Genomic DNA, 24,476 nt, shown 5'->3' with positions numbered 1-24,476 from the left:
GGTGATCAAACAGCTTCTGGAAAAACAGCAAAATAACCTCTGAGTGCTGCACAATGAGAAAAACATCAGCTCTCAGTCCCGAGCTCGACTTCGCAGGGATTCAAACCAAAACGAACTTTTCCAGAAAGCTGACACTTTAAGTCTCTGTTTACATAATAAAATCTGTGGAATCGACCATTCCCAATGTTTCCCTGGTCGTATTTCACAGCCTTTTTTATTCACACATGCTTATTATTATGTGCTCATCTGATTGGATTTGAAACTGCAAACCAGCACCAATAATTACATAAAATTCAGTGTTGTCATAATATTTTTTATTCAAGTCAAATGCTTTATGTCTCAAATCACATTTTTCCATGCTTGTACTCACTGCCAGGTGCGACTACATGAATTGCTTTACCAGTTTTAATTTAGCTAACCGCATGACCAAATCCATTACCCAACATAAGATGGTCTTTATGTGTCCCAAAGCTCAGAGATTATTTTACTACAGCAGTTAAAATTAAATGAAATGAACATATAACAAATAGAGTCGTGTGAAAAACAGTTTTTCACAGTTCTTCAGAAAGTCGGCTGTTTCTGCTTCCAGAGGATAAGTAAGTAGTTTTCAGGTCAATCAGTCAAATACACTCACTAAAAGCAGAAGTTCTGACAGTTTAGCGGTTTGGAGCATTCATATGTGTTATCACAGTGCTACAATCTTCCCCGGAGTGGACGTTCCAGTGTGAAGTTGTGCGATGCCAAGCACAGCAGCAAATCTACAACAGAATGACTGAAATAGAAAATAATCAATGTGTTGAAACGGTTCAAATTCCAGAGATCCACATTACTGAAACGCTGCAGGGGGACCTTTGGGGAACTTTGCATAGACAAATTCCTTCAAACTTAAGGAACTTAAGGAACGTTTTAAAGAAGAGCGGGAAAAAATTTCTCCACTGTTATGTGAGAGACTCATACAGAAAACCTCTACTGCAAGTCGTTACTGATAAAAGAGGTACCTGCTCCTGAATCATGTGGTGTTTTAGTCTTTAGTCACCTGACTCAAAACTTTATTTTTCACATGACGTGTGAGCAACACATCACATTTTTCAGCTGTTCAGAGGTCACCACAGCAGATTGATTTAACGCCATTACTCATGCAACGTTCCCATTTACCTAAACTTGGAACACCAACTGAGGATCCGCGAATGTGCTAACCACTACATCACAGAGCGACTCATCACCTCCTCATGAATGGGTCCGAACAGACCTCAAGAAATTGGGGTTTTGTTTTGTTTTTTGAGTTTTTTCAGGGGTGCCCTGTCAACAGGAAGCATTTTAAACGCACATAGTTGGTTGTTTTTTAGCGTATCCCAAAAAAACAAACGATGCTAATTTGGGCATCTTGAATATGGTAAAGAACACCATTTAACGCCTTATTTAGTAAAATTGAACCTGATACATTAAAATTCCAGTTTTCCCCAAAGGTGGTAACTTTGACATCACAGGAAAACTTTCATCCCCAATCACAGCCTTTAACTTGGCACCCTAACAAAGTCTTTGAAGTCATAAACAACAGTTCTGAAGTAACAAAGTTCAGCCACAGTAATAACTGTTGTACTGACTCACAGTGCAGGAAGATGTGGAGCCTCTTTGGGGGTCGGAAGGACTTCTTACTGGTTGTGGACCCAAACAAATAACTAAGGAAACACTAATTAAGGGTCGTCCACTGGCTCTCTGTGCCTGGGAATATCTTTGCAACAAAACAATAAGTTGAAGTGATCTAAGTAAAGAGAGTCTGTCCTGTGAATCTGAAGTAGTTTTCTCAGGTTTGGAGGGGCTGGTGCTGGAGGAGGAAGGCTCTCCCAGCATTCACCTCTCTGCATGGGGGGCTGGGGAACAGGAAACGCAGGACTGGGCGTCGCTCCTTGATGCAGGGATGGACGCGGCGTTTGTATTCTTTTTCCCAGAGGCTGCTATATTTATGTCTATTGTTTTGGAGACGGAGCTCCAACTTGTCTCTCCTCGTGTGTCCACTGTCTGTGCGTGTTATTGTCTGTTGGCGGCCAGCTGGCCACCGTCCAGTAATGAAAATAACACGTTGACCAGAGGGTGACCGCAGAGCTCGAAGGATGACAGCGGCGACTTTCTTTCTGTCTTTTGTTTTCTTGACTGTGAGATTCCCACCGCAGGAGCATCTGAATACAGCCATAAACACAACAATGGCTGGGAAAGATGCATGCAGGAGGCTGCACGTGTGTGCTTTTATGAAGACGTCAGTACATGCTGCCCTTCTTAAATGACAGGCCACACAAACGCCGGCATTTCATTTCAAAGTATTAGCGTCCAGTCTTAGTTCCAAACTGAAAGTGCTCGGTGAGAGTTTCACAATTTACAGTGTCTCAAAAAACCTATTTGAGGTGTTTCCTTAAGGACATTTGAAGGAGAACATTTTTTTGTGGAACTAGAATTTGCATGATATCCTTTTGAAGAAAGTTCCGGTAAGCACTTTTATTTTCCTATACTCCTCAAGTGGACATTAGAGGAACTGCAGTTTTTGTCTGGGTTTAAAGCGTGAAGGTGAGTGTGCAGGTAACACTGGTTACCTCAGTGCAGATAAGTCAGTAAGTCACCAGCAGTCTTGTGAAAGTTGAGAGGCTCATGTAAATGGGAAGAACCCAACACAAACTAGTCATACTAAAATCTTTGCGCACTTCAGTTGTAACAGTGGGTCCACACTAGGGATGGGTATTGATAAGATTTTCACGATTCCGATTCCATTTTCGATTCTGTTTAACGATTCGATTCTTTATCGATTCTTTTATCGATTTTTTTTTTTTTTAAAAAGGAGAACACTAAGGTCAATTAGCTTAGATCTTTGTTTTATATCTTCTCTTTGAACAAGATAGAAATTTAGGAGTAACATGGCCTTACAAACCCAACAGTGAGATCTTAACAGATCCAACCTATGGCTCTTCAATGGGGTGTCACAGGGTCCCCAGGAAAAAAAATTGTGAATGTAAAATAATAAAATAAATATTCTTCTGTAGCAATTACACAAGAATATCCAATAATGTCCCTGCCTACAATTAAACACATTCACTTACCGAAAATCGGGGGCATCTGCTGTGGCAAATGGGTTCAAGCCTTTGACCACAAACTGAGTCTCTGCTCGGTGACATTCGTCTATCCCGGCCTGAAAGGAGACGCTACGGTAGACTGCAGCGAGAACTGCCAGCATCTGAGCCAGACTCTGTCTGTCTCTCTCATCATGGTCACCTAAACGCACAGTAATGGCAGGTTTTGTAATAAGGCAGATCGCACTAACATAATCTGCACTGTTAGTTGATTATTTACCTGCCGTATTAACGGGAGAGGACGTGCAAACGTTACCGCTGCTGCTGGGTTGAGATTCACGAGTCCGGAGCGGAATTAAAAACACGACATTCATTTAAGGTCATCGTGTGTTTTGTGAGCAAATGCTTTTGCATATTCGTAGTGTTTCCTCCCTTAAATGAAATATCTACTTTGCAAGTATTGCAAGTTGTCCTGTTGTCATCCGTTCTCGTAAAGTATAACCAAACTTTTTAGCGTTTGAGCCGCCATATTTCCTGCCAGGTAAATGACGCTCCGCAACGTGGTGACGTCATTCGGGGCGACTGAAATCGATAAGGGAATCGTTTGCAAAAATGGCAAACGATTCCAAGGAATTGAAACAGTGGGAACCGGTTCTCAACAAGAACCGGTTTTCGATACCCATCCCTAGTCCACACCCAAAGTTCCCATCCCTAACAAGTGACTCACACAGGCCTGTAGTCTTTAAGTGCCTTTGGAGTTTGGTTTTCTTGGCAGAGGTATAATGATGGACTCCTTCCAAAGGTGAGGAACCCTGCGGAGCTGGAGTGACAACATGAAGATAAAGGCAAAAAAATCTGCCAACTGTTCAGCAGCATCGTGACCTCCAGTGTCAGCAGGGCTCACCTTGAGAAAGTTTCAGGTGCTCAGCACAGCTTAATGTGAGTCACTGTGCCTCCCTACTGAGTTTACAGTAATGTGCTGATTAACTGCTCTTCCAGACAGGGCAGGATTCAACTTCGCGTGGTTGCGCGTGGTGGGTCTGTCAAGCGATAGTTATGGCCAGCACTAGCGGTCCAAATGGAGGAGCAGAGGAGTTTGCTGTATTTAAGCAGCCCTTTGCTGCCCAGTCCGACCGGGCTAAAGCTATTACAAAAGCTACTGGGTTTTTGATCCATTGCACCACTAATATCAAGCATTTAAAACTGGTCCTTAAACAGGCTTTAACTCTTCAAACAACATCTTCAAATACTATCAGTGTCAGTGCTTTATGTTGCAGTAGCAACATCTGGATAAAGTGGGAGAAATTCAAATAATGAACTCTAGACAAACAAAAAAAGCTGCAGAGGCTGCAGAGCTTTTTTAAGTGTTCATAATCAAAGGTGAGATCGGATACTGCTGCTATAATTGGCCATCGGCTGGGACCACTGGGAGGAAATGATGTCAGACGGTAATAAACATGAACACAGAGAAGCTGCCAAACACAGCCAGAGGCGTCGTCCTCTGGAATCACTGTCAGGAATTTGCAGAGCCTCATTTTAACCTACAGTGAAATAAAAATGCTTTAGAGAGGAAAGCTGGCAGAAACAGTGGACTCCTTAGTGAAATATCCTTAGAGTCCATTTTAAATATGTTTTTAATTTAAAAATTTACAAGAAACAAAGCCAAATACAATTTATGGACAAGAAAAGCCTCATATTTACAGGAAAAATATAGAAAAAAAGTGAAAAACAGCTAAAGCAAATTTCAAGAATAAAAATAAGACCCACGAAGACAAATTAAAATCACACTTTTATGATACGAAACTCAAATAAATAATGATTGGGAATTTTTCAGTAAACAAGCTTCTTCCTGTAGTCATTTAAAGAGGCCACGCCCCTAATAATGCAAACTGTAAGCTTTAACACAATTCAAAAAGGTGAGTTATTCAAACGTTCTCCCCCACGCAGCTGTTAAGACAGGGAAGGGCAGTTTAACTCTGGAGTCTATGGGGACTGACTCACTGCTGGAGCCTCTAGTGGACCTTACAGGAACTGCAGAAAATAAAAGATTCATCGTCTAATTTTAAAAACAAACATCGACTCAAAAGATTAAAAGTCCACGAGCCTGCGTGAGTGACCACCCAGCTGGGTGAGGAACAGCTGCTGAGGAGAAGGAGGAGCTGCCCTGTTATCTCAGGAGCATCCAGTGTTGTGACAGAGCACAGCGACGCGACACCACATCACTGTGTGTGTGTGTGTGTTCAGTCAGGTCACACAAGCAGGCCTGTTGTGATTAGGGGTTTATCTCGTATATTTGGCAGGTTAATTGGTTGTGAGGTCGCGGCCAGGTCGTGAAAACAGGAGTTTACAGGAGGAAACCTGCAGCTGCTGTTAAAGCTGGAGGGTTGTGTTAAAACAAGCCTCTGAAGTCACGCGTGTGTTTGTACCTGTACTGATGATGAACGCGCCCTTTATCCTGATCGGTCTTCCTCTCTGGGCAACAAATTGATCCCTCTGTCTATCGATCAGCTCCTCCTCTGCTCCTCGCCCTCATTACCCACAAATCCCTCCCGCTTGCATCATCTGTCAGCCCGTGACTCTTCCTCGCCATTTCTTCTTTGTCTCTTAATCTTTCACCTTCAGTTTCTGCTTCCTCGTCCCCTTTTTCTTTGTCTCTTTTCTCACTTCCCCTCCATCCCTTAGAGCAGCCCAAAGTCACAGTGTTGATGATCTTGCAGGAAAAAAATTCCACAGAGGAAATCAATAAAGAGACTTAATGTAGAGGCAGCTCTGTGGACAACGCTGCTTCAAATGTGGGGATTCCTTCATTAAATCTCTGCAGGATAAATACAGCTGTTCGCCTGTCACTGCCTTTCCTAAAGATGACAATCCATCGTAGCAGTAAACACAGTTTGTTTGTGTTGTTATTGATTATTAGGTGGAGATTTGTGGGGAAACAGATGCTCTGTTCAAATGTACAACTCTGAAGTTGTGCATAATAATAAATTAATAAGCTTATTTATCACCTCAGTCATGTTATTTTTTGGACTTTCTGTGTTTTTCTTAGTCTATTATGGTCACATTAGTACGAGTGGAAGGTGATGCAGACACTGTATATAAATGATGGACAAAAAACTTGCCATTGGTTTGCAAACTCGGGCTGTAAACATTATGTTTCTTTCTTTTATGGCATTGGTCTAAAGGTTTTCTGTAAAAACATTTGAAGGATTGTGAAAAATTCCTAAAGAACCTATTTAAATATTTTTTAGAGAACCAGTCAGCTTCACATAGAACCTGTCTAGATATTTGTTCTTTAAATACGCCTTTTTAGTGATTTTAATGTTATTTAAAATACTTGAACAATAGTTTATTCTAAAAAAAATAGTTTAGGCTACCTTAGTAGCTTCATTAAGGAAACAGTTCTTTAAATTGGTTCTTTAAAAGAGCTGTGCAAACAAGGTTTTATGTGGGAAAAATGGTTTTGTTATTGAAACAGTTAAAAGAACCACATTTGGTTCTGGATAGAACCTCAAGATACCCATGATGACCTGTGGCTGTGGAAGAAAAGAGTTCTCTGCGTAAAAGGTTCCTATTGGGGCCTTTATTTTCCTGTGTGTACAGCTAAAAGGCTGGTCATGAAGGAAACAGGCATGGTGGGCAGTGCCAGCTGGTTGAGGGATTATTCATGTTCACTGGGGTGCTGGATCTATAACACGTCACAGCCTAAATCACTGCTGCCTCCTGTTGTGGCAGAACATGGTATATTTAGCTTCTCTTCGTCATGAGGAAGAGTGAAACTCAGCTGAGATACTTCCATCCACTGTAAGTATGACAGTAGCAGATGGTAGTATGACCCCTACAGAGATGGTGGTCACCCCTCCAGTGACCACCCTTGGTGGTCAGAAATCACTACTGAACACAGTTAGCTACCTGAAAAAGAAACGTCGTAAACACTGAAGCTCTGCAGACACACCTGATTCGCCGGTGGATTAGTTAAAGGTGATCTAGATATATCAGGTGACACGTTATGGTTCAGTGAGGGGTGGTAAGGCTGTGGGTGTTATGTCAGGTTGTCTTCCTCTCTGAATATGTATGATCCCGTGGCCAGATGGCTCTATCCAACTGCAGGGGCTTCAGAGCTGTGGGGTGTGACGACAGTGCATGTTCCTCATGATGTATAATGCTAATAAAATGATGTGGAAGATGTGTGACATCTCCACTGCATTGATAATTAGGCTTTGCTAAAAATTTTAGCATTTCGCAGTACTGGCCTGTGTGAACATGACATCAGTTATTGTGCTTAGTTATCTTTTTAAATACGCTTTTCTTTGTCAGGGCTCTAAATGAGCTGCAGATATAATAATTTAAAAAAAATCAGCACCATTCATTCATGACATATCAGCTCAAATAAGTTTTAACTTTGCTCATAATTTTATAGTTTACTGGGACTAATGTAATACTCTTTTCAGATCAACTTGTATGTTAGCCATAAAAGCTAGTCTAATATTTTTTGTAGTAAATTAAAATTTGGTAATTAGATATGACTGATGGTAATAAGCTTTAGCATATTTAAGGTAAATTTTAGTGGTGGTAACTACAACTGGTTATGTAATAGCTTGAGTTATATGTTTAGTTAGGTCAATCAAAGTTGTTACACAACATTTAAGTTAGCTTATCAGGAAATCGTAGAAGAGAAAAAGTTCTTATCTAGCTAATAATGTTGTTTTATCATGTCTAATGCAGTGTTACTAGCATGCTAGTAGTGGATTAATAGACCATAGCTAACTGAACCGCCCCTTTGTTTTCATTATTCAGGCTAATTGTGTGTTAGACATTTTTTGGCTAGCATCATGTTAAATTCTTGTTGAAAAGTGACTTGTACAATAACTTCTAGCACAAATCCATCTACATATCACACACCTGTCCCAAAACAGTCGTTCACTTTTACTTGATTAACTTTAGCTTAAATTTTAGTCAGTATAGGTTAAACTAGCTTTCTGCTAACTAACATCAGTGTAAATATGACTTTAGTTACAATTAGCCTTTTGCTAATTTAGCCAACACTTGAAACATAAGTTATAACATCCAGATATTTTCCTCAATCTGCTTACAGCTAGCCCCCCTGCAAAAAAAATGTCTAGCATAATATTTTTATAGCATCATGAAGGCTATCATTAGGATCTAAGTGATTAATATACAAACAGTTAACCAAATATATTACGTCCTCTATTTTTTTTTAGTTTCTGTCTTAATTTATCTGTATATCTCATACCTATTCATAGACATCATTTCAAATTATTAAAGAGGAGTTCATTTATCATATTTATGTGCTAAACAAGTCAAGTCCATTTTCTCACCAAACTTTCATCAGCTGGGTCAGTGGTTTTTGTGATAAACTGGTGCTGCGTGATAATACCTTTTAGCATGGTTTTTCCACGCGCAGGTTTTTTTTTAAGCACAAGCTGTGATGGCTGCTTTTGTCTCTTAAACTCAAATGAAAGCAGAAGTCTTACAACTCCTCCTCCTCACTGACTGGTTTTCCTGTCATCTGCTGGTGTTTCCGAGGTTCATTTTAGACTAATGTTATAATAGCAGTAAATGTGAACGCACTGCAGAAAATACAGGGAGTACAGGGTTCGAGAACAAGCCTGCAGGGGCGTCGTGAACAGGTTTTATTACCAGGCAGCACCTTTAAAGTGTTAATGAGAGAGAGCTTGTTAACTCTTGATTTACCCCAGGTCGGGGCAGATATGTTCTGTCTCCTGGAGGCTGTGGGCGGCACGCATTCCCCAGAGGCCGAGCAGCTAACCTGGGACAGGAAAGTGGCCGAAGGGTCAGCGATAGGTCGCATACCCCGCCACGCAACACGGATACTGACATGCCGAGTTTAAAAAGGCATAACAGGTCTGAACGCACAAAGCCAGCAGCTGAAGTTTTGTTCTGTGTTGTAGAACTTTGTGAGGACTTCCTGATTGTAAAGGATGGCACTGCAGGGAAATGAAAGACAGAGACAGCTGTCCAATGCCTGGCATGCTGTTCCCACCTATCGGGAGGCTACCTCGGGTCACGGAGGAAACAGAGAGACGACAGTCACACAGTCCAGATGGTGAAAGTGTATTTACAGTAGCACTGCCTGGCATCCAGAGCGCCTGGAGACTCTCAGCCAGCTAATTAGATAACTTACAGTTTGTGTTTGCCAAGAGCGTTCAACGAAAGGAGCCAAATGTGCATTTTTGATCAAGGGCATGTAGTTAGTGTATATTTGATTAAGTTTTAAAGTGATAAATGGCCATATTTGCTGCAGGGAACGCCGGTATTTTTCAACATTATGCCGGTGCAGAGGAAGGATAATTGCAGGGCTGTCAATGAGCTTGTGCACCTCTATCTGTGCGTGGCGTATGGGTCACTTCTGCTGCATTCAAGGGTATTTAATCCTCTACATATGTGTATAAAGGTATATACAGTTTAACACTGCAGGTCAAAATCATTAGACCATGATGTCCTCAGATGAGCCACTGTGACCTCCCCCCCAAAAATAACCTCTTGTATTTGCTGTTGTGCTTTTAAATGCACTACTTGGCATCATTTATTTGGCATGACAGTGCTAAAAACCTTTGCCTCGCCCACATTTCATCAGGTGTCATGAGGCCACTGGGCACGCCCCAATCAGCAGCTTAAAAAGCCGGAGTCACGGCGCTCATCCCGCTCCATACAGCCGTCAGTCACAGCAGAAAGAAAAGGCCCAAAGGAGCGACCCGATGTGGCTGTGAGGTCTTCGGGGAACGCTGACTAATCAAATTCCAGCACCAAGAGGATACTAAATGAGTCAGGGGACGTCTGAGGGAGGCGAGGGAAAGAAATGATGAGTGCCAAGTGGGAGTGAAAGAGAAAAGGGCTGTGAAATGCACAAGAATTGATTAGTCACTGCCTTCAGATCTCTGGGGACTCAAACTCCTTTCTGCAGGAAGTGTGTCAGGATTGAGCTTTCACTGACTCACACGCCTAAAAACCTCCTCAGACTGTCAGTGTTACAGACTTTATCAGAGCCTTTTTGTAACAGAGCAGAAACAGATGTTATCCATGCATCCATCCATCCTCTACCACTTATCTGATCAAGATAAGTGGAAAGAGTAAGAAAGAGTGTCCTCCCTCACCTCCTCCAACTCCTCTGATGAGACACTGAGATATTCCCAAACCACCTGAGACATCACCTTTCCAGACTGGACATTCCTGAAGCACCTGGTTGGATACCGAAGCATCCCACCTAGTTCCTTTCATTGTGGAGGAGTAGCAGCTCTCCTCTCTAAGGCTGGGCCCAGACATCTTTCACATCAGATTTTATCTGTGACCTCCTTCGTTTGGTCACCACCCAAAGCTCGAGGACACGGGTGAGGGTGGGAACACAGATCATCTTTAGCGTAATCTCCTGTTTCACTCTCAAACTTAAACTCCTCCCTGTTCTGGATGAAACCCACAGCTTCAGACTTGGAGGTGCTGAATGAATGAAGCCAACAAGACTGGAACATCCATGAAAAGCAAAGAGTAAACTAGCAAACATGATACCCTCTGCACTTTTGGTGCAACTGGAACTTCCCACAACAGGCCAGATATATCCATGCTCCCCCTACAGGGCATCCTGAGAGGTGCACCTAAATTACTTCAAGTCTTTAATATAGCACAGGCAAACACACCCTCAAGTATCCTGCTGAGGGTGGCATAACTCTTGTTCTAAAGGTGGATATTCACATTAAACATTACTAAAGCGGTTTCCAATAATGAGGTCAGTGTTTGTATAAGCTCAAAGCGTGGGCTTCAGACTGCTCTGAACACTTAGTTTCACAAAGTTTTTTCTACTCTTTGATCTGTGTGATGTCATAGAGAAGGATTACGCCTATACCTTCTCTTTGTGAGAAGTAGCTAATTATGAGAAAGTTGGTTTAAAGGTGGAAGAAGGTTGATAAGCGTCCTTGTTTCAGACAGAGGTTGAACTGAAGACCGAGAACTAAACTAAAGAAGGATTATTTTGAACTGTGAATCATGCAAAGCTGCCAAAGTAGAGTCCAAGAATAAAACACAGAGCTGGAAAATGAGCAGAATAGATTTGCTATTCAGGATGTTTAAGTTCAGCTGATATCTGCTGAAGGAGAACTTTTCAAACTCTGGGGGGAAAACGTCAAGTTAAACGTTGGGAGCGTTTTCATTGGCCCTGGGAGTGAGTTTTCCAACGCACCTGTCCCTCAAGGCTTTTATACGAGATCGCACATGCACATCTTTGAAGTTTGGCAAACACCTGAATTAATTTACTGTCCTGAGCATCAGCGTCTTTGGCTAACAGCTCTCCAGAGCACGGCTTTTACAGAGCTTCACTTTCCTGCCCTTTTCCACAGGAGCAGGTAAGCCTGCAGGGCTCAGAGGTTTGTCTTCGGAGGTGAGGGGGCCGCCCGAGTTTAGTTGCGCCCTGGAGAGGGAGCGAGTGTTTCAGCAGAGAGTCTGACAGCAGAGGCCTTCTCATGCAGGAGCAGCGAGCTCCATATTGAATGTGAATCAGGGCGGGGGCCGTGCAGCCCCATTGTCTGGATAAGTGAATAGATTGACTTTCATGTCCTGAAGTCTGCAGCCCTCTGGCTCTGCTGCTATCAGCCTGCTGATCTCAGAAAATGAAAATGCTTTTTTCTACCTGTCACTGATATGATAATTACAGATCTGTGTGAGCAAAGGCTTCCTGCTGCATCTCTGATGTGCAGCTTTATGCTTACAGGTACATGAAGACGCCTATCTGCACGTTTATTTACAGCTTTAAACTTTGTTTTATTTTACTTGGCTTTAGTTGTTTTTAGATTGCATAATTTTTTAGAGGTACAGGTGTGATCAGCTCTTTCACAGGTGTGCATAAAAACACCAGAGGAGAGTCAAAACAGAATGAAGGAAAACGCTGCCATTGTTGTTCGCAGCGTGCACCGCTGACGGTGAGAAGAGTGACCCGGACTGCTCGCTGGCTGTGGAAGCTTTCGGAAGCTACCATTTGGAGCGGACTGTGCCGTGCTCTGATTGTTTCCCGGATTTGCTTTTTATTGTGTTCTAGTGTGTGTTGGACTATTTAGCCATGTTTTTGTCCTTCCCATGATTTTATTGCTTAGTTTAAACAACTTAATTCCCTGTAGTTTAAAATATCCCCCCCCCCACGAGCCTTAGTCAGATTTAATTCAGGTTAGACTTCCTGGTTTCTCTCTATGGCGTCGGTGACATTGAAGGTAAATCAGGATGAACTTTTAACTCATCCCTGTTTCTCCGTTTGTCCCTGCCCTCCCGAGCCTGGAACTCATTACCCACTTTCCCTCTCCACACAGCTGGGTCCCAAACCTTTTATCAAATTAGTCCTTACTGTTTTTGTGACCTGCTGAGATTCCCACGTGAGTGGGGGTGGAAAAATGTGTGTGTGTGTGTGTGTGTGGTCAGTGATTTTCAATTGTTTTCCTGTGATTGTCTCAATGCAGGGCACTTGTATTGTATTGTTTTTCCACTATCTCCACCCATCTGGCACTTTAGACAGGTTAAAACAAACAGAGAAATCTGCTCTCAGGTCTTTTTATTTGTTCTTTCCTTCTACAAACTGGCATTTAAGGCTGATGTCTCTGTTTCATTAGAGGTCATGTCGACTGTTTCAATCTTTTTGAAGAATTTCGCTCCAAATATCGGAGCGTATATAAAAATAAAACCTTATTCCATGGAATATCTCCCAATAACTTGTATATTTATCTTTACAAACACACCAGCACACAAAAGAGAAAATTAAAAATTCATGGATGGAAACCCAAAACGATCGCTTTAAAAACCAGAAGAGCAATCAATCAATCGATGAGAGACAGGCATGACTAACATGAGAACATTAATCATCTTCTATTGGCAGCAGTTAATACCAAAGTCTGCTTTCAAATCTCAGTCAATGAGCCTCATTAAGGTTCATCATCTGCAAGATGTAAAAATACACCTCTAAACATGGCCGTCTTGTTATCGAGGTGATGTGTCTTTTCCCCAAACACAAACTTCCGCAGCGGCGATGTGACCTGAAGCAGCTGATGATGAAGTGTGATTTTATCCACCGACTGCAACAGTTCAGACATGGAGAGATGATGACATCACCTAAAGGTTCTGCGTAGCTACAAGCTGCAGGTTTTTCACCCAGAAGAAGCAGCTTTGTGTCCTGATTCAAGTTTGTACTCACTGGTTTGGTTTAGAGCCTAAAGATCATGGATTAAAAACAAAACACAACGGATGTGTCTGATTATTGCTGTAACACACAGGGCTCGAAGGATGAATCAGTGTTAATGCCAATTTTATTCATGTAGCAAATGTCATTGCATGTAAACTCAGTGTACTTACTATAAAAGCTGAAAACATAAAAGCTGTGTGGCTCTATAATGTATTAATTCAATAAAAACAACAAAACAAAGAAATAAAGTAAACTAACACACAGAGTTATTAACTGTGAGTCTGAAAACCAGTGACTAGAATAAAAATAAATAAAATTACATCACAAAAAATAAAATGAATTAAGTCCCGACAGGATGTCTCAACAACCTTACACAGAATTTTTGCACTTTCTACTTTTTGAATGCATTACATCAGGTTTTGACTCCCAGGAGAAAGTAATTTGTTACTCGTTAAATTACTGCAAAAGTAATGTGATTACAGGCAGCTGCCACCCCTCCAGCCTCCTAATGCAGACTGTTAGGTCTCTGAAACTGGAACAATGGAGGACATCAGAGGCCGCAGCCTCTGCTGGTGTGCATTACAGGTGGACATGTAAAACAGGCCGAGGTTGGTTTAATTAGCCTCAGTTGGCTCCAGCAGGTCCACAGATCCCTGCCATGTCTACCAGCAGCTAGTTTTTCCTCCTGTTTGTTTAAAAGACACTGTTTTGGTTTATGCCAAATCCAAACTTTTTAAAAAATAAAACAAGTGGAGGTGAAATTGCTCCTTTGGCAGCGCTCCGCTTGGATTTGTCGGATCATTTGTCTGAGTATCTCTTACACCTCTGGAAAATGTGAAGGGGCCGCAGATAGGTGTTAAACTATCCAGCAGACAAATGGGTTTGGGACTCAGATCCACACTGAGGTCGACCCGGAGATGGTGGGGCGTCCTCGACAAGTTAACCCGGCTGTGAAGAGGCTTTCTCCTCCAGACAAGGCGTCCATACATGCAGGCGGGGCCTCCTGCTGCTCGCAGAGGGCCCGGCAGGAGAGCTCGGGGAGGCTACTGTTTCTGCCACTGTCAGTGAGATGGATGAGGGGGGAAACACAGGAAGAGGGCGAGTCTGTGACATCTTAGCCTGCTTTTGACACCTGAACACATCACACACACACACAGTGAACATATGCTGCCCCCAACATTTAAAACACACATGCAGAAGGAATCAGATTCGAGCTGATGATGATGATTGAATTAGGTGTGTCACCCCCTCGCCGGGGAGCGCACACGTGTGCGGTACAAAGGTTTGAATTCTGCACAAAGGAGCAAAAGGACGACTCCATACTGAGCCAGAGGCAGGCGAATGATGGATATGATGGATCAATCACCCTCGCTGTTTAATCAGGACATCAGTCACCCAACTCGAAGGCAGGAGGGGAGGAGGGGAGCTGCAGGCTCTTTATAACCACATTTAACCCCCGAACGAGGAGGCCGTAAATCTAAACAAGCAGAGAGTCCTGTTAAATCCCAGGAAGACGCGACAAAGAGAGAAAGCAGGAGGTCAACAAGCTCAAAACTGATAACACAAAACATAGTCAGAGTTTGAAAACTATCAATCTGAGTGCAGAGATGACAGCAGGGGAAACTTTAAATCGGACTTTTTAAGAACAGTCTGGATCAGGAAATCACAGATCGAAGCACTGAATGCTGCCACACGGGGATTTCTTTTTTTATTAACACAAATCCAGAGTCGTCGTCTGAAACAGCAACAATCCATCTTAGATCAGATGAGATAACTTTATAAAGTATAATGGCTGATTAAATAGAATAATATATACTTCATTAAATAAGATACTGAATGACTTTAAATAATGTAAACAAGTACGCAAAAAGCAAGTGAACTAAACTAATTCAGAATCTAAATACATTGTTTAAAAAGCTGTATGGAGTAAGGAGCTCATTAATTTAGAATTAAAAAAATATATACATAAAATAGTAAAAATGTATTTTAACAAATTAAAAGTTGAAGGAAATAAAATGTTGTATATCAATAAAGTAAAATACTACAAAATATGCTACACAATATAAATACACTAAATATAAATTATATTAAAATAATACACATAATAAAAACATAAAATATATTAAAATAAAATAAATTCAATCAAATAAGAAATATGAAAAAAAAATTAATTCTAAAATGATATGTTTGTGTAACCTGGTGGATCACCCTGAAATATGTTAAAAGGACAGGTTCATCAATAAATGCACTTTTTTAAATGAAAAAACAAACAAATCAAACAGTTTGTACTTGACGAAAAGCTAAAATAATCATTTGAGAAGTATAATCAATTGAAATGAGGTTTATTATTTATTGCTGCTGTCAGTGTGACCTTTGCAGAAACAACACAAAGGACTGAAGGATTAAATCCTCCCTTCACAAACCATCACTGAGCCACTTCAATATTTAATGAGAAGTAAACTCAAAATTCAACAGCAGAACATGCTGATGTTCAAATAAATGAATGAATGAATAAATAAATAAATACGCAGCAAACGCAGCTGTTTGATGATCGAGCTGACAGCTCCTCTGCTTTCCTGTGGAGGTCATCCGATGTGTGGCCATCATCATCATCTCCACACCGGAAAGGAGGAAACTGCTCATTAGCTGAGATCAACAGCTGGCTTTTCAGCTGACAATGACTCGCTGCCTCTGCGGCGTGTTTTACAGCATCGTGGGCCGCAGCTCGGGGTCCATGTTTTCATGTAGAGTCATCAGCCCATCACAGCAGCTGCAGAGCCAACAAGAACATTTCTTCAGTCGCCTTTTGGGGAGCACTGAAGTAGATGATCAGGCATGTCGCTGTTTTTGTGAAGCTTCCTATAAAATCTGATGCTCTCTGCAGAACAAGAAGCCATGCATGAGCTGTACTGCACAGCAACCTAGGGTATTTGTCAGATAAGTGCAGCAAAATTGCTCAAAAGGTTACAGTTTAGCTCTAACGTTTCTCTCTGGTGTGCTCAAGAAGCTCTGAGGGCTCAAAAATGATAGCGTGAAGGTAAAATTTTGCATAAATAAAGTTACTGTTCTGAGAGGGTCGAGGGAGCTGTTGTCAGAGGGGATGACCTGCATGGAGCGTATGGAACGAGGGGTTAAACTCATCTATTCATGTGAGCCATTGTGAGCTTTGTGAGGGTGACAGAGCAGCGCCTTTTCACTCAAAGCAAACTGGACAAAGAGGCCAAGAAGGCCTGAGAGCGACACGACAGCTCGCCGCTGCATTAAAGGCATCAGACTAATCAAAACGGGCTCCTGTGAGTCACTCCCGATGAGGTGATTCCTGAACAGCAGCCAGAAAATCCACTTTTGAGAGTTTTAAGCTGTTCCGGCTCTGCGAGCAGATACAGATCTGAGATCTGATTGAACCGAGACGTTTTGCATTGAGAAGCAGCAAAGCGGCGAGCTGCAGCCGCTCCTGAAAGATGACGAGGAGGAAACGGGTGCAGAAATATGAAAGCAGTTCTCAGGGAAAAGTGACGATTGGGTGTTGAGTAAGACCTCGGCTCCTTCTCGAGCGCTCAAAAACCGGCGACTCGCAGCGTAACTGTGACCCGAGTCTGCAGGAAGCGGCCATTGTTACAGCGGCGAGCGTGAGTGTGCGTTTGGCTGTGATGGATGTGTGTCTCTTCCTGTTTGTAGTTTCTCAGGAGCACCCTTTCTTCCCATGCTGCGAGCACACACTCTGCAGCCGTGCTTTCTGAAAGAGAGGAGGGAGATGAAAGAGGCGAGGAGTAAATCTCATCCAATCGGACACCAAACACATACTCGGGAGGCCTGGGAAGTCTTTTAAGTCCGGTCCTTTTTCCCTCACACGCTGCAGCTCATGTTCCTGTCAATCTTCTCGCCCTCGTCAGTTGAGCAAACACGGCCCTACCTCTCTGCATTCGCTCGCAGTTTTTAATTTCACCTGATAATTGCCCCCAACCTTCAGGAAGTGAAGCAGACACTCGTCTCAGATGAAGAACCCGACCCCTGACCTCAGAGTCACAGTCACCTGTCCCTCCTTAAGAAAGATGATCCCAGGAGCTGTCCACCGCCACTACAGCCGCCGCTGCCATCTATACGCGGCGGTGACAGGAGGGGTCATCTCTGAAGCTCCTCTAACACTTAATTATATCTCCTCAGAGGAAGGAGACAAGCAAACCGTCAGAGGGAGGACATCGGGCATATGGCAGTCGAAGGGAATGGAGAGCTCTTTTCAGGGCTTCTGAGTCTGAATGGAGCCGAACGTTTGTGAGAAATGGTCAGTCAGACCACAGACATCTGGTCAGTGGCTATATGGAGGCTTTCAGGGTGACTTGGACGTTATAAAGTACTTTTTGCAACATTTATCTGCAGAGTCTTCACCTCTACACCGTCCAGCAGGTCACCGGAGACCCATCTAGGGTCAGAGTTGGGCCTGATTCTCTTTGTATGAAACTTTTGGATGTATGGATGGGTGGACTATCAGTAAAGGCTGTTTCAAGCTTGTTTAAATAGGCAAAAATTATAGAAAAAATAGGCCTAAAAGGCTAAGTTTAACCAAACAAATCTGTAATACTGGAAACCTGAAGCTCTTATAAGTTGGTAGTTTCATGAATATCATAAGAGAAGATTTCTAATTTTCACCTTTGGCCCAAAAATAGCCCACATCTGATATTTTCCTTGGTCTCCATTGGGCCTTGGCTTACAGGGTTCCCTTTACACCTGGCCCACACAACATCTGTTAGCATTGTAACTGAGCCATAAGTGCCAAAGTAGCCCCGATCTGATCTAATGTGGCTGCTTAAATGTCAGGTGTGTTGTGATATTTAGGCCACATCCTGCCCACATGACATTTTCCACTGTTGTATTTTGTTGTTACAAAAGTAGCCCAGGTGTTTTCTCGGATATCGTATTTTTGCACAAATAACATGAAAAACTATTAATAATCTGATCGTAACGTAAAGTAACGACTAAAACTGTGAAGCAAATCACAAACTGCACGGTTCAGATAAAAAAAACCCTCCCTGCTGTTCTTTATTAAGCGATCATCACGTCGGTGCTGTTGTTTATTTGCTGTCTTCCTCTTTCAGGCTTCTTGTTATAGTTTAATCTGGTGTGAGTCACGCCTCCTAACGTGGACGTTTTTTCAGTCTGAGAATGAAAAATCTAAACGTAAGTGTGGGAAATGATGGTTTTACTCACTGCTGTGAGACTGTGTTAGAATGGCAGGAAATGAAGCTGAAGGTAAATTTGTAGCGTGTTTGTTGCCTAAAGCCAGTTAAAGGGGGGCGTATAAAAAGAAAAATCCAGTCAGTGGGAATCAGGTGGACCAGAGAGGACTTACAATACAACACCGCCAACATTTAACCCAAAAGAAAACGGCTCTAATGAGTGAGTAACGATTGTTTCCTGGTATCACTGCTCAGTCCTCCCTCCTCAGTTCCTTCCCTTTCCTACAACCTCCACCTCCACCATCCTCCCCTTTTGTCTCCTTCTGCTCCTCACCTCTCCCATACCCAGCCCGAGGAGAAAGAGCTGCTCTCATTCAGGCCTTTCAGGCTCCCCTCCTCCTCCTCCTCCTCAATAGCTCTTTATGCTGGGACCCCTGGGCCATCAACATGACAATGTGACAATGTGGCGGGGCTTTTTAAAAGAGATCCTGTGTTTGTTAAGTGTTTCTGCCCCTGAAGAGCCACCACGGGGCAGGAGAGGGGAGCTGTGAAAGCAGAGGGTGAACTTTGATCACATGATGTGAAAGGACGGACTTTTTGATTAACTTGAGCCGAGCAGGCCGGGGAGGTTTTCTGATTTCCCGGATCAATGCTGAATTTATTTTAAAGAAACTCTTCAATCTGTACATTAAACGGGTCTGACACAGAACGGCTCACACTGGAAATTATTTGAAGGACATTTCATGTAAAATTAGAGGAATCTTCCCACCATTTCAGAGACATGGTCTAAATCAGCTCATATTTTCTAAAGTAACTTTGCCAACATATATGAAGATGTCATGACTTACAGCCCTATGAATTCAGGAGACATCCACATTAAACTTTCTGGGCTAAAAAACACGTTTAAACTCTGCAAAAACTGAAACCAAAACAGTTTTATATCCACTCCAAGAGTCACAATATCATTTTTGTTCAGCATATTTTTTTCTATACCCAGCTTTGAGCATCAGTGTTGCTGAGGTTCATCTCAACACATGAATATCAATGGGATCAGCAGAGGTTTCCCCCCTGAAGCAACAGCATGCGCCGTCTTTGAAAGCACTGTTTCCACTCATGCATGTAAACAGGAAGGGTTGTAATCAGGGGTTAACGTGGGATTTGCAGTACAGCGTGGGGAAAAGAATAAACTTAGAAATAAGTCAGATAATTTCAGATGTTTTCTTTGTGGACGGGCTGTGATCAGCTAACCTGTGCTGTTGTTCTCTGTGGATTCATCCAACTACATTGAAAGTATACAGTATAAGCAGATGTCATGTGATTCATCACAGCTGCTTTCTAACCTCTATAAATGTGGAAAGAGCATCACTGGTTAAAATTCAAAGTGATGACAGTTGACCTTATATAATAATGATGATGATAACAACATAGCTTGTACATGGTACCATTTACCTATTACAAACCACCCAGTTTAGTCTGCACTGATTTACAATTCTCACATAACCTTTGAATAACATTCAATTATCAGCTTTTAATTTATCAAAGACTTTTCTCAGTATGAAGTAGAGATGGACCGATCCGATATTACCTATCGGTGTCGGTCCGATACTGACCTAAATTACTGGATCGGATTTCGGAGAGAAATAAAAAATGTACAAAACTTGTGCCATGGTGTAACTCAGCTCATAACCGTAGCACGTCAGAGCAGTGTGGTCACGTGATAGAGCGGCTGTGTGTATTTGTAGCCTGCTAGCAAACATTTCATCTCCGAGGAAGTTTTCCCAGAGAGAAGTAAAGCAAGTGTGTAAGTTCATCTCTGAATGTTTGTAAAGCATTCCCGCGTTAAGCTTAACATCCGATATATGGAGCGACTGCCTCTCTCTCTCTCTCTCCTGCTGCTACTTCAATCGTGAAACTGATCAATGATCAGCTGATCGGCTTTTCTGTAGCGAGTCCGTCTCTCTTCTTAGTTTTTGGCCCACTTCTCACCAGAAAGAGGAAACCAGCGGCTGAACAACAGCAGCACGTTTAACCTTGATAAGCTGTTGTTAGAATTTATTTAATATTATTTCTACACCAGGATCTTTTTCTATGCAGCTGACGGCTGGTAACTGTGCAGGGGCGGATCTAGCAAAGTTTAGCCAGGGGGGCCGATAGGGCATGAACAGGGAAAAGGGGGCACAAAGACATACTTTTCTTTCTTATTCTCATTTAAAATATCTAGCTTTTAATCATTTAATAATTATCTGAATCTTACACCCAAAGTTTTAATCTGATGTAAAATGTATAGAAGTCCATTACTGTATATAGTAACTGTTAAGTCTAATATACCCTAGTAAGCTGTAGTACTTTTTCCTTTGGGAAGATACCATCTGTGAATTCTGCAATTCTGTTGAAGAAAGATGTTGAATCTATTTAATTAGTCTTGAAAAATAATTTATTTCTGTGAATTTTTTTCACCCTGCATCAAATTAAAGTTGATTACATTGATTAAGCATCATGAGGAAGAGGGTGGTTCCCTATTTTCTTTTGCTGGGAGTTTTAGAGCCCTATTAGTTAGGTTGCTTAATATTTCTGCTAAGTACTCTTTAAAATACCAGAATAGGGAGGATGGAGCAGGTTTAACTTTATTAGATTGATCAGTGTTGCTGATCTATGAAATATTTTGGGTGCAGTGTGTTTTTTTTGGGTTTTTTTACATACAGGTATAACAGAATAGCTTTAGTGTTGTTGTTGTTTTTTAACTTGAGTATGAACTTATACAAAAAGCAGCAAGATATTAAAAAAACATTTTTGTTGATTAAAAAACACACTATATCGGATTCATATCGGTATCGGCAGATATCCAAATTTATGATATCGGTATCGGACACAAAAAAGTGGTATCGTGCCATCTCTAGTATGAAGTAACCGGTGACATCTTCACAGCCATAGTTTTGTCTGATCAGCAGTCCAAAATCTAACAAGATTAACTGGCCTGTCATGTTATTTCCTGCTGTATTGTTGTCTGTTGCTGGTAGTTTGAGTTTGGGTTATTAAAACTGGACATCATCTATATAAATGAAGATGGATCTATCTAAATACATATTATAACAGAAGCAGGCACAAAAAAGAGGGTTTAGAATAGAGCCCTGAGGGACGCCACAGGACAAGAAAGCAGGTGAGTCAATGGTGCTTTCAGGTGTGAAACCCATTTTTACGTATCATTTTCTTCCCATCGTGGTGTGATGGACACTCGTACATGGACTAAGACTGAAGTCCATTGTTGAGATTTTAGTTGACCACTTCAGTGGGTATTTTGCGCTTCAAAGGAGTTGGTGACGTTCCTGTATCACATACACCTTTAAGCCTTGACTGACGTTATTATCTGTGACTTATCCAAACTGCTTCTCCTGAGATTACCTCTGAACTCTTTCAAAAGAGGATTAGAGAAACATTAAACCAACTCTATTGCTTCTTCTTCTACTTTCACCTCAAACCACCCAGAAGCAAAGCAGACAAACTGAGGCAAAGTCTTTCATTTACACATCCTCTGCTTCTCCAATCTGACTCCTCCTCTCCCCCCGACCGGAGTCACACTGGAGCTCCTTTCCTCTCCACCTCCATGAAGCATTTTCTATTATTCATCAAAAGGGGGCTTTAAGCACTTCTGCCTTTTCCAAATGAAAAACAAGACATCTCTGGTGCTTTAATGCCGATTCCTCTCATCTGCGGGACAGAACGCCGCAGATCATTAAAATAAAAGTTAAAGAAAATCAATTATTTGGCTTCAAGCAGAGGCACGAGGAGCAGAGAGGGAGGGAGGAGAAGCTGTTCCTGGATGGATCAACTGCAACTTGCCCTCAATTTGTGGCAGTAAAATTACCTCATTTCTGACTTTGCTTTAATTCAGAGGAAATTTGTATTTCTGAGGAAGTGCTCACACTCAATGTGACACCACAGGCTCACGGATGAATGCACAGCAGCTCAACACAAAGGCCCTTTTCCATCTGTGTGTGTATAAAAGTGAGTCATCTGACAACTCAGTTCACAACAAGTAAAAGTGCTTTTGATGTGCAATCGAGGCAGCACGCAGTGTGACTCCCTGTGAACAAATTATTTCTTTCTACTAAAATTAGATGCCGCTGCAGGTAATTAGAAAAAACAAAACAGAGAAATCCCTCTGAAGTAAGAACACTTTCATTTCGAGCTTGAGCGGTGTGACCTTTTTGAAGCTGGGCTGGTGAGTTATGTGTTTTTAAATATAGTAATGGCAGTTTATTTTGAGCGCAGCACTCCGGGGAGAGTTATCACAATGGCCTCATTTTGCCAGAGCGTGATGGCAAACGTTGCGTGCAGGATTGTGTCATTGTCAAGTTAGGTTTCTCTTTTTCCTCCCTCGTTCTGTCTGTTATCTGATGTTCGTGTCTCTATATTTACAAGCTTGGATAAAAGCGTAATTTTCAGCTCTGATAGTGCATGAAAACAGCTTTTAAAAATGGACACGGTGACGTTAAAGATGGGTCAAACAGGGACAAAACTTCAAATCGCTGTCGAGCCCCTGCAGCAGAGCAACACGTCCAGTCAACTCTTTATAACTTTTACTGTTTAAACTTAATTTTTGTCAAAAATGAGATCACCTGCCAAGTTGGTCCCAGATGATGTGGTTTGGGATTTTGTGTCAACCCCGTATTATAACAGTAGCTTCACAAAAGGTATTGAATGACGTTTAAATTTACTAACCTAGTAGAGATTAAAGGCCCTGAATGACAGTGAGTTGGTAAAATTTATGGAAAAAACCTCACATAACCACATGAAGAAAATAAACTGAGGAGAAATGAGTGAAAAGTGCCTGGGTTGGGAGTTCAGCTGGACTGGGTCTTTAAAGGCCCCAAAGCACTCTTTAATTATAAAAAAGAATGAAAATGAGTTTAAAAATTTTAAATGACTGAAAATCAACACTTGGAAATAACAACCTAGCTTATTAAAATAAACACAATATCACAGAACTAAATAGTTCAAAAAGCTAAAGGAGCTCAAGTAAACAGAAAATACCACAAAGTGAAGAACTCAGAAAATTAGAGGCAAATATGACATGACAATGAGCTTCAAATGAATCTAAGTATTGTGTATGAGGTGATGAAAATTTGAAAATATGTTTTGAGCTAAGAGAGAAAGAGTTCAGCTGCATGTCCAGTAAATGGTGCAGAAGATGGTCTGGTTCCATCAGTTCAGTTGTATTTACATAGAGCCAAATCACAACAACAGTCAGCTCAGGGCACTCAATATTGTAAGGTAAACCCCCTAAAATACAGAGAGACCAAAACAATCAGATGACCCCTATTAGCAAGCACATGAGTGACAGTGGGAAGGAAAAACTCCCTGTTAACAGGAAGAAACCTGCAGCAGAACCAGGATCAGGGAGGGGCGGAGCCAACCTGCTTGGTTGGGTTTGAGGGGAGGTAGGCAAAACAAGAGACATGCTGTGGAAGAGAGCCATAGATTTTTATCCATTCATCATAGCCTCAGTATTTTGGACTACCTCTCTGTCAGACTGAGGAAACCAAGCAGCATGCTGATTCAAACTGGATTCAATCAACAGAAATAACAAATTCCTTCACTTTATCTTTGGTATGATGTTAAAACCACAGACTGAATACAAATATAGATTTAACTGCCTTAACATCACCCACTTGGTTCTAGACTCCCAGAATTGACCACATGTCAAATTTCATTAGCGAATAACAAACAAATACAAGTATACATGTTTTCATTAAGAGAAAAATTTAAATCATGCGTTAGTTTAGAAAAACTTTTATTGAGTCTTCTAAAATCCAAAGTTCAAAATGGAATGCCAGAACTTTTCTTAAGCCTTCAATATGTGATTACTTCACTTGGGAAAAGATAAGTTTATGTATCCCAGTTATATATTATATATAAAATGCATTTTACACTTTTTTAAATGTATAAATTATATACAAATCATATATTCCCATTCATAAAGGACTTAAATTTGTTGAAATGTTTTGGCTGGTTTCTGGTCTTTTCAGTCTATTAGTTTGCTTTGAGCGGGAAATGCCG

Source organism: Neolamprologus brichardi, chromosome 16 (genome assembly GCF_056152115.1).
Source record: "Neolamprologus brichardi isolate AB-2024 chromosome 16, ASM5615211v1, whole genome shotgun sequence".
In the NCBI taxonomy this organism is placed as follows: domain Eukaryota; kingdom Metazoa; phylum Chordata; class Actinopteri; order Cichliformes; family Cichlidae; genus Neolamprologus; species Neolamprologus brichardi.
The sequence above is the reverse complement of the archived record's forward strand: the minus strand, read 5'-3'. Positions refer to the sequence as shown.